The sequence below is a fragment of the Lagenorhynchus albirostris genome, chromosome 11 (assembly GCF_949774975.1).
Source record: "Lagenorhynchus albirostris chromosome 11, mLagAlb1.1, whole genome shotgun sequence".
NCBI classification, from domain to species: domain Eukaryota; kingdom Metazoa; phylum Chordata; class Mammalia; order Artiodactyla; family Delphinidae; genus Lagenorhynchus; species Lagenorhynchus albirostris.
The window spans coordinates 23,030,811-23,043,258 of NC_083105.1; positions in this window are offsets into that span (position 1 = coordinate 23,030,811).

Sequence of the window (12,448 nt, forward strand, 5' to 3'; positions counted from 1 at the left end):
AGAATAGTACAAAGAGCTTCTATATACCCTTCACTCAGCTTCCCAGATTGTTAACATTTTGCCATGTGGTTTATGACTCTGTCTCTCTGTCTCTCCCACCTATTTTTAGACACAGATGTATGGAGAGTTATACACACATATATATTTATATGTAGATATATAGATTACATGTACAAATACATAAATACACATAAATACCTATATACATACATATTTTTCCTGAACCAACTGAGAGTTAAGTTAAATATATGATGCTTTATTATTCCTAAATACTTCAGTATTGTATTTCCTAAAAGATAGAGCACAAACATCAAAATCAAGATATGATCAGTGATATAACACTACCATCCTATCTAAATATCCTATCTAAATATCCCAATAATGTCATTTATAGCAAAAAACAAATCAAAACAAACCAAGAATACCTTTTCTTCTAGTCCAGTATCCAGTCCAGGAACATGTTACATTTAATTTTCATGTCACTTTAAGTTTCTTCAATCTGGAACAGTCCTTCTATCTTTCTTTGTCATTCATGCCCTTGGCATTTTAAGAATACAAGACAGTTATTTGGAGAATGTTACTTGAGTTGGGCATCTCTGATGTTTTCTCATGATTAGATACAGAGTATGCATTTGGCAGGAATATCAGAGGAAGGATTTCTTGTTCTTTTCGGAGAAGCATATCAGAAGGCACATGATATTGATTTGTCTTATTACTGATGAGGGGAAGTTTGATCACTTGATCAAGGTGGCATCTGCCCAGTTTCTTTATTGTAAAGTTACTATTTTTATCTGTAATTAATATGTAATTTGTGGGGAGATACTTTGAAACTACCTAAGTATTCTGTTCTTCAACACACTTTCACCTACTGATTTTCACATTTGTCAGTGATTGTTGCCTGAATCAATTACTATTGTGATAATTGCCAAGTAGTGATTTTCTAACTCCATCAGTCCTACATTTATTCTTCTGTGAGGAAGTGCTTTCCTTACTCTTCTTATTTAGTTCATTCTTCATTTATTTGTATCAGTATGGACTAATGGATTCCTGTTTTATTCAATGAATTATCTAATACTAACATTATTTCATTTGATGCTTATATTGTCCCAGATTTGGCCAGTGGGAACCCCTTTAAGCTGATCTTGTATTCTTTCTACAAGTCCCCATCATTTTTTGAGCACTTTGTTACTTTCTGGTACAGCAAGATGTCCAAGGCTCACCTTATACTTTTTCTGCCCCAGCCCTGGAATCAGCCATTTCTCCAAAGAGCTTTGGTTCTGTTAAGAGAATAGCATTTAGAACCAAGATCTGGGATCAAAATATGCATAACAATGCTATGTGTTATTGCTTCTAGGTTTTCTCAGTATATATACATACATACATATATACACATTTGTATCAATCCATCTATCTATCATTAATTATATCCTCTTAAAAACCATGAGTGCACACAAATACTTCCAATTCCAAGTCAGAATTCCCCAGAATTCATTCTAGCCTTTTTTTTTTTTTTTCCTTTCCACATTTGTAACTCCCTTCTCTGGTTTTCATTACCTTCAATGTATTGTCTCTTATTTGCTTATTCCTTCTGGTTATATCCAGCTTCCCAATCCTGCCGGCTGTCTCCCTGTCATAAACCTTACAGAGCTCACTGGCCCTGGTTGCCTGAAATGAAGAATAGAAACCAAGAAATTAAAGAAAAGAAACCAACCAATGTTTTTTAAAGAAAGGAAAAATAGAAGGAGAAGAGGAAGAGGAATGGAAAACAGCTATGGCTATCATTATTAACAAATTAACTCCAAATCTTAGCAGTGTAACTCAATAAAAGTGTACTTCTTGCTTCTGTAAAGTTTAATGCTGATTGAGTGGTTCTCCAGGGAGCTCTCCTCCAAGTGGTGACTCAGGGATCGAAGGTGTTTTAATCTTTTGGCTCTGTCATCTCAACACAAGACTGCTGCAGGTTTGGCCAAAAGATAAGATGCAACAAGGAAAAGTCACAGCCTCTCTCAGCTGCCTCAGAGTGAAAGTAAAATGTCATTTCTGCTCACGTTGCTTGATTGAGAATTAATCTCATGACAGCACCCAGATGTATAGAACTGAGAAAGGTAAGAACATATGGATATTCAGGGACTCATTCAGGAGTGAGTTCCTAGTCTCATCTGCACCCAATGTAGATATATTTGCATAGATTCTATCTGTACTTAGATAACAATGTAACTTCCTGATGAACATTCTTGGAGAATAACAATGAGGTTGACCAGGATAAAAATGAGTAGACTTATATGTAGCCCTTAGATATACACTGTTAAATGCAGCAGTCATCTATAAAAAATGATTTCAGTTTGGGATTAGTTGATTTAAAGATACTTTTTCTAGCAATAGTTAGTAGTTATCAGGGTCATGTCTCTATAATAGTCACTTCTAGTCCAAAGGTTAACGTGCTATTTCCTGGTGACCCTTGTAAGCATTTGGATTGTTAGTAAGTGTTCATTAAATAACTGCAGTACAAGGTATAGCTCTGTGCTTCCTTCTTTAATTATAATTATTTTAAAATTTGAAATAATTTCAAATTTACAGGAAATATGGAAGAATAGTACAACGATGTACTTCATCTAGATTTACCAGTTTTTAACATTTTGCCACAATTGCTTTAATAGATTCTTTTTTGTCCATCTATCAGTCCATCTTTATAATTTGAACCATTTGAGAGTAAGTTGCAGACTTATACTGTTTTACCCCTAAATACTTCAGAGTGCATTTCTTGAGAAGAAGCACTATTTTCTTACACAATCATAGTAAAATTATCAAAATCAGGAAATTTAACTTTGATAATATACAATACACATTCAAAATCTGCCAATTATGCCAATTGTGTCCTTTATAATAATACCTTTTTTCTGGTCCACATCTGATCCAAGATGACATGTTGCATTTAGGGGTCATGTCTCTTTAGCTCCCTTTGCTCTATAAGTTTCTCAGTATTTCTTAGTCTTTCACGACATGAACAATTTTAAAGAATACAGGCCAGCTATTTTGTAAAATTTCCCTCTCTGATGTTTCCTCATGATTAAAGTTGTGCATTTAGGGATGGAAGGAAGGAAGGAAGGCCATGTAAGTGATGTATTCTCCTCAGTGCCCTGCTTTGGGAGGCGTTTGTGGTTGATTTGTACCATTACTGGTGAGATTACCTTTGATCACTTGGTTTAAGGTAGTGTCCTTCAAGCTTCTTCACTGTAAAGTTATTATTTTTCCCTTTGTAATTCATAAGCAATTTGTGGGGAGATACTTTTCATACTTTTGAGACTATGTCAATAGCCTGTTTCTGAAAAATCTCACACCCACTCATTTTCACACCCATTGATGATTCTTGCCTGAGTGACTACTATGATGGTTGAAAATGGTAATTTTCTAAATCCTTGTTCCTTCTACATTTTTTTAGTTGTCCATTCTACTTTAAGAATGAGATTCCCTTTTAAAAAAATTTATTTACTATCAGTGTAGACTCTGGATTCTGGGTTATAATACATTACTGTTATTTTGATGTTCATATTATCCCAGTGAAAGTCCCTTCAGGCTGACTTGTTCTTTTAACATGTCCCATCACTTCCTGCACATATCCTTGCTTTCCAAGGCAAGATATTCCTGGGTCATTTGTTTTTTTCATGCCCTAGTCTTCGAATCAGTCATTTCTCCATGAATCCCTGGTTCCTTTTACAGAGTAATAGTATTTAGGAACCTAGTCCTTTCTTAAGGAAGGGCTTACATTATTGAACCTACTTATTTGGGGCATTTTTTTTAAATAAATTTATTTATTTACTTATTTTTGGTTGTGTTGGGTCTTCGTTGCTGCACGCAGGCTTTCTCTAGTTGCAGCGAGCGGGGGCTACTCTTCGTTGCGGTGCACGGGCTTCTCGTTGCGGTAGCTTCTTTTGTTGCAGAGCATGGGCTCTAGGCTCACGGGCTCAGTAGTTGTGGCACACAGGCTCAGTAGTTGTGGCTCGCAGGCTCAGTAGTTGTGGTGCACGGGCTTAGTTGCTCTGCAGCATGTGGGATCTTCCCGGACCAGGGATTGAACCCGTGTCCCCTGCATTGGCAGGTGGATTCTTAACCACTGCACCACCAGGGAAGCCCTATTTTGGGCGTTTTAACTGCAGAAGTGAATTAGGTCCCATTTGCTCAGGCTGAGAAAGCATTTACCTCCTTTACATTTCTATAAGATCCTAAGTTCTACAAAGATCTGTTTTGCTTATCAGTGGGTTCTCAGCACCTAGAGTGCCAGAGATGCATAGGAAAGTGTTCCATAAATATTTGCTGAATGGTTTACATGCTGCCAAGAGAAACCTACTTGAAATATGGTTCCAATTTTAAGTTCGAGGATCACTAAAGAGCAGTTACATTCTTTGCATTCATTTGTTATGGCCACTTATGCTGCAGATTCATAGCTTAAAATAGTCTTATGTGTCCTACTCTTCACTTTGATGTTTTATATTGTATTAGAAACCTTTAGGAGCCAACAGTTTAGCCAAAATTTTTCGGTGTCCCTTTTTCAAGACTGTCCTGTTTTCACAATTTTCTAAATAGCTAGGATGTGATTTCAGTAAATGTCGTTCCTTTTAACTGAGATTGAAAGAGTACTGACATTCTATAAAGTCTGAGGTGTTAATTCAAAATGAATGGTTGAGTATTTTATTATTTGGCACTACTAACAAATAATCTGAATAACTCAGATTACAAATTTGAAACAGAGGTAGAATTCAATCTCTGGTTGAGAAACAATCATACAGTTAGTGAATGTCGTTTGATCTTTTCTTGACAGAAACCTAATAAACTTTTAGATCTGCTTTTTTTTTTTTTTCGGTACGCGGGCCTCTCATTGTTGTGGCCTCTCCCGTTGCGGAGCACAGGCTCCGGACGCCCAGGCTCAGCGGCCATGGCTCACGGGCCCAGCTGCTCCGCGGCATGTGGGATCTTCCCAGACCGGGGCAAAACCCGTGTCCCCTGCATCGGCAGGCGGACTCTCAACCACTGCGCCACCAGGGAAGCCCTAGATCTGCTTTTTAAGGCACTGAAAGATTAGAAGATGAAAATTAGGAGAGGGTAGGCAGGAAGCTGTTACAAACAAGTCAATTAACAGCTAAAAGGTGGGACAGATAATAGATAATCAGAGGAAAAACTAGAAAAAAAAACCTCATAAACTGAAAATATACAGCTGACTCCAGCCCCACTTAGGATTAAACAACTTTACATGGTACCCAGTTACATATATCTTTGTCTATCACACACACAGCTAAAAGAGGGTGTAGAGAGAGTAAGAGAGCAAGAATACCTTAGCTTATCAAGACATATTGTCCTGACAATGTCCATCTATCAAAAATCACAAATGCATGTACTCTTTGGTCCAGTCATCTCACTTCTGGAAATTTATCTCACACTTACAACACTTGTGCAAAACTATGTATGAACAAGAGGATTCATTGTGGCATTATTTATAACTACAACAGATTGGAAACAATGCAGTAAGTACACCGATAGGGTTAAAAAACAAATTATCATATAGCTATACATGGAATACTTTGTGGATAGATTGATAGATAAAACTGGACCCTTTTTTACTGATGTATAAAGATCTGCAAAATACTGTTAAATGAAAAAGTAAGACATGTATAGAAAGAATATAGTACCATCGTGTAATATTGTGTGTGTTTCTGTGTGTCTATGTAACATCTCTGGAAAGATATACACACAAAACCCAAGACTGGTTGCCTATGGGGTAGAGAACTAGATTACCCTGATGTTTCTGGATATTTCAGGATTTACTATGTGCAAGTTAATAAGGTAAAGGGCTCCTGTTTTAATGAAAGAGTCATGTTGTCAATAGAAATTAAATTATCCTAAACTGATTTAAAAACCTTGATAATCAAGTTATATTATATTGGAAATAATAAGCCCAAATTAAGGCCAATTATTTCCCATTTACTGATTTTCTATTACACTACCTTCATGCTCATTTTAGTGTAATGGTATGAACATAAGGATTGAAACTGTATTGCATTTTCCATCCAGCATGCAATAATAGCAACTCAACATTTCAACTGTTACTTTCAGGTGACCAACTACTTGGTTAAAGCTTTCTGATAGTAGGATATATTACAAACTACAGTGAGTTCCACAGTGACATCTAGTGTCCCCTTTTGGTAAAATTATTTGGATTCTGGGATATTATTTCTGAGATAGCTTGTGGCCATATGACTAGGTATTATTTATTTATTTATTTATTTATTTATTTATTTATTTATTTTCGGTACGTGGGCCTCTCACTGTTGTGGCCTCTCCCATTGCGGAGCACAGGATCTGGACGCGCAGGCTCAGCGGCCATGGCTTACGGGCCCAGCCGCTCCGCGGCACGTGGGGTCTTCCCGGACCGGGGCACGAACCCGCGTCCCCTGTATCGGCAGGCGGACTCTCAACCACTGCGCCACCAGGGAAGCCCCATTATAATTTTTTTATAATGAATAGGTGTTGAATTTTATTGAATGTTTTTTTCTGCATCTCTTGAGATGATTACATGGTTGGAATTGTAAGGCACAGCATGTTTAAAAAGACATAGGATTACAAGAGCCCATGGTTTTTGGACCATGATAGAAATAACTCACAAAACCAGATAAAGCTTGAGAACTTTGTATAACATTTGTAACTAGAAAAAGACTGCACAATTAATGCAAAATAACTATGTGGATGTTTAAATAATGTCTTCTATGCAAGCCCCACTCATTCTACTTAAGATATGCTTTAGAAATTCATCGATTCAGACACAAGTGACTTTTAAAATATTTAAAAAATTTAAAATCGTGGTTAAAAAACACCACAATATAAAATTTGCCATCTTAACCATTTATAAGTTTATAGTTCAGTATATTCACCCTGTTGTACAACAGATATCCAGAACTTTTTCATCTTGCAAAGCTGAAATTTTATACCTGTTTAGCAACTCCTCATTACCCCCTCCCCATAGGCTTTGGCAACCGCCATTTTACTTTCTATGAATTTGGCTACTTTAGATACCTCATATAAGTAGAATCATTCAGTATTTGTCTTTTTGTGACTGGCTTATTTCACTTAATATAAGTCCTCAAGCTTCATCCGTGTTGTAACCTGTGATAGGATTTCCTTCCTTTTCAAGGCTGAATAATATTCCATTGTATGTATATATTACATTTTGTTTATCCATTCATCTGTTTATGGACACTGGGTTGCTTCCACCTCTTGACTATTGTGAATAATACTGTGAATTATGAACATGGTTGTGCAAATATCTTTTCTTTTTTTCCCTCATATCATTTTATTTATTTTTTTGAATTTTTGAATTTTATTCTATTTATTTTTTATACAGCAGGTTCTTATTAGTTATCTTTTTTTTGGGGGGGGGTCTTCGTTGTTGCATGCAGGATTTCTCTAGTTGCGGTGAGCAGTGGCTACTCTTCGTTGCGGTGGGTGGGCTTCTCTCCACGGTGGTCTCTCCCATTGCGGAGCACGGGCTCCAGGTGCGCAGGCCCCAGCAGTTGCGGCACGCAGGCTCACCAGTTGTGGCCTGTGGGCCCTAGAGAGCAGGCTCAATAGTTGTGGAGCACCGGTCCAGTTGCTCCACAGCATGTGGGATCCTCCTGGACCAGGGTTTGAACCCACGTCCCCTGCACCAGCAGGTGGATTCCCAACCACTGCACCACCAGGAAAGCCCTAGTTATCTATTTTATACATATTAGTGTATATATGTCAATCCCAATATTTTATTTTATTTATTTATTTTTTTAACTTTGGTAAGTGCAGTTTATTTATTTTTGGCTGCACTGGGTCTTTGTTGCTGCGTGCGGGAGGCTACTCTTCTTTGTGGTGCGCAGACTTCACATTGCAGTGTTTCCTCCCGTTGCGGAGCATGGGCTCTAGGCACTCCGGCTGCAGTAGTCGCAGCACGCAGGCTGAGTAGTTGTGGCTCATGGACTCTATCTAGAGTGCAGGCTCAGTGCTTGTGGTGGGCATGTGGGATCTTCCCGAACTAGGGCTTGAACCCGTATATCCCTGCATTAGCAGACGGATTCTTAACCACTGCGCCAGCAGGGAAGTCCCCCAATATTTTATTTTTTGAATATTTATTTAAGCATGTGATGATACACATTTATTTTTACAAATATTTTATTATCTGTAAATGCTCTGTCAGTTGCAACAAATTAACTGTTGCAGAGTAACAGAGAGTACTATACTTTGAATAAGTTGTTACCAAGTTAAAAAGAAGGAAGCTAACTTCATTGAAGGTGTCAGTACCTTTGGTAAAAAAAAAAAAAACTGCCATAATTAATCTGTACAGATGTCCTAGCATATGTGATTTTTCAAATAGCTGATGATATTTTTCTACAGAAGGAGAAGTTTGTCTGATAAAATGGTTTGTGCATTTATCCTCAGATGAAATCTTAGTGTATTCAAATTAAAGGCACTTTTTCATTGTTTGGTATGTAGCCATATTGGATATCAGTTCTGATATTGGTTCTTTCAATACTTCTAATTGCTGAATATCATTTTAAAGGAAATATTAATTGACATATAACACTAGAGTATTTAACCTAGTACAATCACTTGAAAGGAAAAATCTATATGAGATCTCCTATATCTCATCTATGTCAGCCTGCTTTGATTTTTAGCTCCAATTCTGGAGATGGAATGGAAACTGGATTTGATGTGGATGAGTTTGTCTTATTGATTCTCCATGTTCACATTTTTGTTTATTTAATTTTTATTTTATATTGGATTATAGTTGATTTAAAATGTTGTGTTAGTTTCAGGTGTACAGCAAAGTGATTCAGTTATACATATACATGTGTCCATTCTTTTTCAGATTGTTTTCCCATATAGGTTATTACAGAATATTGAGTAGAGTTCCCTCTGCTATACAGTAGGTCCTTGTTGATTTTCTATTTTATATATGGTAGTGTGTATATGTTATCCCAAACTCCGAATTTATCCCTCGCCCCTACAATTCTATAAAACTGAGGTAAAATGACTTTCTTTTCTATCTAACTGAGAAGATAACCCCAAAGGTTATAGTTTATCGCCCAAGAAAATATTAACCAGTTTTGATCTTAGCATTCCTTTTCCCCTCCCACTGAGTCTAAAATCCTAGTTTTTCATATTCTGTTTGGTTCCCTTGTAATGAATTAAAGTTTGACACACATTATTTGTATGAGAATTATGTTTAACACATTAGAATTATATTTTGCTGCCCATAGAAATTTAGAAACAACTTATCAAGTTCCACAATACAAACAAGCAAACAAAAAAATAGAATGCCCTTTTCTTATCTATGAGCTTCTTTTGTTCCACATTTTGTATGCTTTATCTATGTTTTGTGTATGGCTATAGATTTTTCATTTTCATTGCTCTATAACATTTCACTGTATGAGTATACCACAATTTATCATCCATTTACTGTAGAAGTAAATTTGAGTTGCTTCTAGTTCTGGGATATTATGAATAGTGCTGCTACACATATATATTCTCATATATGCTTTTGGTGAGCATGTGAACACATTTCTGTTGGGTATGTACTTAGGAGTAGAACTGCTGGTTATAGAGATGTTCTATTTTAGTAGATGCTTTTCCCAGGTAGTTCTACCACTTTTCACTTCCACCCACCATGCATAAGAATTTTAATTGCTCCTCAACTTTACCAAACCTAGGTATTCTGTCTTTTTCTTCTAGCTACTCTGTGTGCGGTAATATGGCATTCTGGTTTTAATTTGTACTTCCTTGCTAATTAATGAAGTTGATCATTTTTCCACATTTACAGAATATGTGGGTATCCTCTTTTGTGAAACGCCAAATCTTTTGCCCATTTTTCTATTCGTTGTCTGCCTTTTTTTTTCAGATCAGTTTTTAAAAATTCTTTACATATTCTGAATATAAGCCCTTTGTCAGACACATGTATAGCAAATATCTCTACCCACTCTTTGGCTTGCCTTTCCACCCTTTTAATGGTGTCTTTTGGTGAACAGAAGTTCTTAATTTTACTAGAGTCCAATTTATCAGTTATTTTGTTTATGGTTGGTGCTTTTTGTGTCTTATTTAAAGGGCTTTACCTACTCAAAGTTTACAGAGATATTACTTTCCTATACTTTCTTCTAAAATCATTATTACTTTATCTTTCCAATTTTATGGACAATCCACCTGGAATTAATTTTTATATTATTGTGAGGTAGGGATCAAGTTTAATGTTTTCCCATAAGGATATTCACAGTAAAAAGACTGTCCTTTCTCCACTACATAGCAATATAGCCTTTGTCATCTATCAGGTGACTCTTTTCAACTTGTCTGTGGGCTCTGTTCTGTTCCATTGGCTTATTTGTCTATTGTTGGAACAAAACCATACTGTCTAAATTTCCAAGCTTCAAAAATAAATAAATAGGACTTCCCTGATGGTCCAGTGGTTAAGACTCCATGCTTCCACTGCAGGGGGCACAGGTTCAACCTCTGGTCAGAGAACTAAGATCCTGCATACCGTGCAGCACGACCAAAAGTAAATGAATAAAAAATTTAAAATAATAAATAAATTTCCACAGCTTTATAATGGGTCATGTTCACTGGCAGTGTGATTGTCCAGCTTTGTTCTTTTGTAAGATTGCCAGAGCTATTCTTGTCTCTTTGCATTGCTATCTAAAATTTAAAATCACCTAAATCAAAATTTCATGTCAATTTTCACACCAAAAATCATCTGGGATTTTGATTGGAATTGCATTGAATTTATAGATGAGTTGGGGAAGAATTAACATGTTTACACTAACTCTTTCAATCTATGAACATAGTATTTATTTGGATTTCTTTTAATTTCTCTCAAAATTAGTAGTTTCCAGTGAAAGGTCTTTGACATTGTTTGATAGGTTTAGTTCCATGTTTTTGAGATTATTGTAAAGGGTATTTTTTGTTTATTGCTGATATACAGTAACACAACCGATCTTAGTGTTAAAATCTTATATTCGGAGACCTTGCTAAATAAACCTATTCTAATAATGGAATACTTTTATTTTTTCCTTTCAAGACTTTTCTTTTATTTATTTTCCCTGCCTTATTGTTTTTTAAGAATTCCAGTACAATGTTGAGTAAAAGTGGTGATGTGGACATCTTGCCTTATTCTTGATTTCAAATGGAAAGCTTTCAAAATTTTACCACTGAGCGGTTTACTCTAATCACTAATTATATAATACCACAGAAGTTTTCATAGTTGTATCTTTATTATCACTCAAGTCAAAATATTTTCTAATTTGTTGTAATTCTTTCTTTAATTCATGAGTTATTTGAAAGCGTGCTGTTTAATTCCCAGGCAGTTGGAGGTTTTCTCGATTTTGTTATTTATTTCTAGCTCAATAACACTGTAGTCAGCGAATATGCTGCGAAATATTTCAATCTTTTAAAATTTGGAGGTCTTGCTTTATGGCATGGCATTTAGTCAATTTTGAATAATGTTCCAGTTCTGGTTGAAAAGAACATGTGTGGTAGAGTTCGGACTCTCATGACCTTTACCTCCTGGTATTAATCTGCAGATGTGTTATATTATATGGCAAAGGAACTTTGAAGGTGTAATTATTAAAATAGGAAGATTATCCTGAGTTATCCAGATGGGTCCACTATAATCACATGAGCTCTTAAAAGCAGAAGAGGAAGGCAGAGATTAAAAACATAAGAAGGACTCAGCTGCCTCTGCTGGCTTGAAGATGGAGGGGCCAAAGGCAAAGCATGAAAAGGAATTGAATTCTCCCACATTCTTGAATGTTGTGTCTTGGTCTGAACGCGGGTTGGAGAAGAATTTCCAGACACAAGGCAGAATGTAAAGAAGATAGAATTTATTAGAGGGAAGTGTCGCTGCTAGAACAGTGGTCCGACTTCCTAGTAGTCTGGAAGAGTCGAGCCCGAACATGTGCTATTGATCAGTTTTTATAGCCAGAAAACAAAGAAATGGTCCGAGGTGAAAATTTCGTTTACTGATGGTCGAGGCACATACACCTTCCTTCTATGGGGTTAGAGTGGGACAGGGCAAATGTCTTTCCTCATTTGGGACAGGTCCTGTTGGACAGGTGGGCTCAGGAATTTCGTAACCATCGCAACATGGCAGGGAGGGTGACTAAGAGTCTGGTAGGGGGTGTAACGCTGACACTTTTTCAGGCAAGGTTGTCCTTTGTCCTTGAAGCACCATTGCCCTTGGAGCACTGGAATTTGGATGTGGATTCTTCCCAAGAGACTCCAGTAAAGAATACAACCCTGCTGAATCCTTGATTTTGGTGCTGTGAGACCATAAGCAGAGAACTCAGCTGGGCCACAGTGTGCCCAGACTTCTGACTCATGGAAACTGTGAGAGAATAAATGGGTATTGCCTTAAATCTCTAATCCGTGGTAATTTGTTATGGTAGCA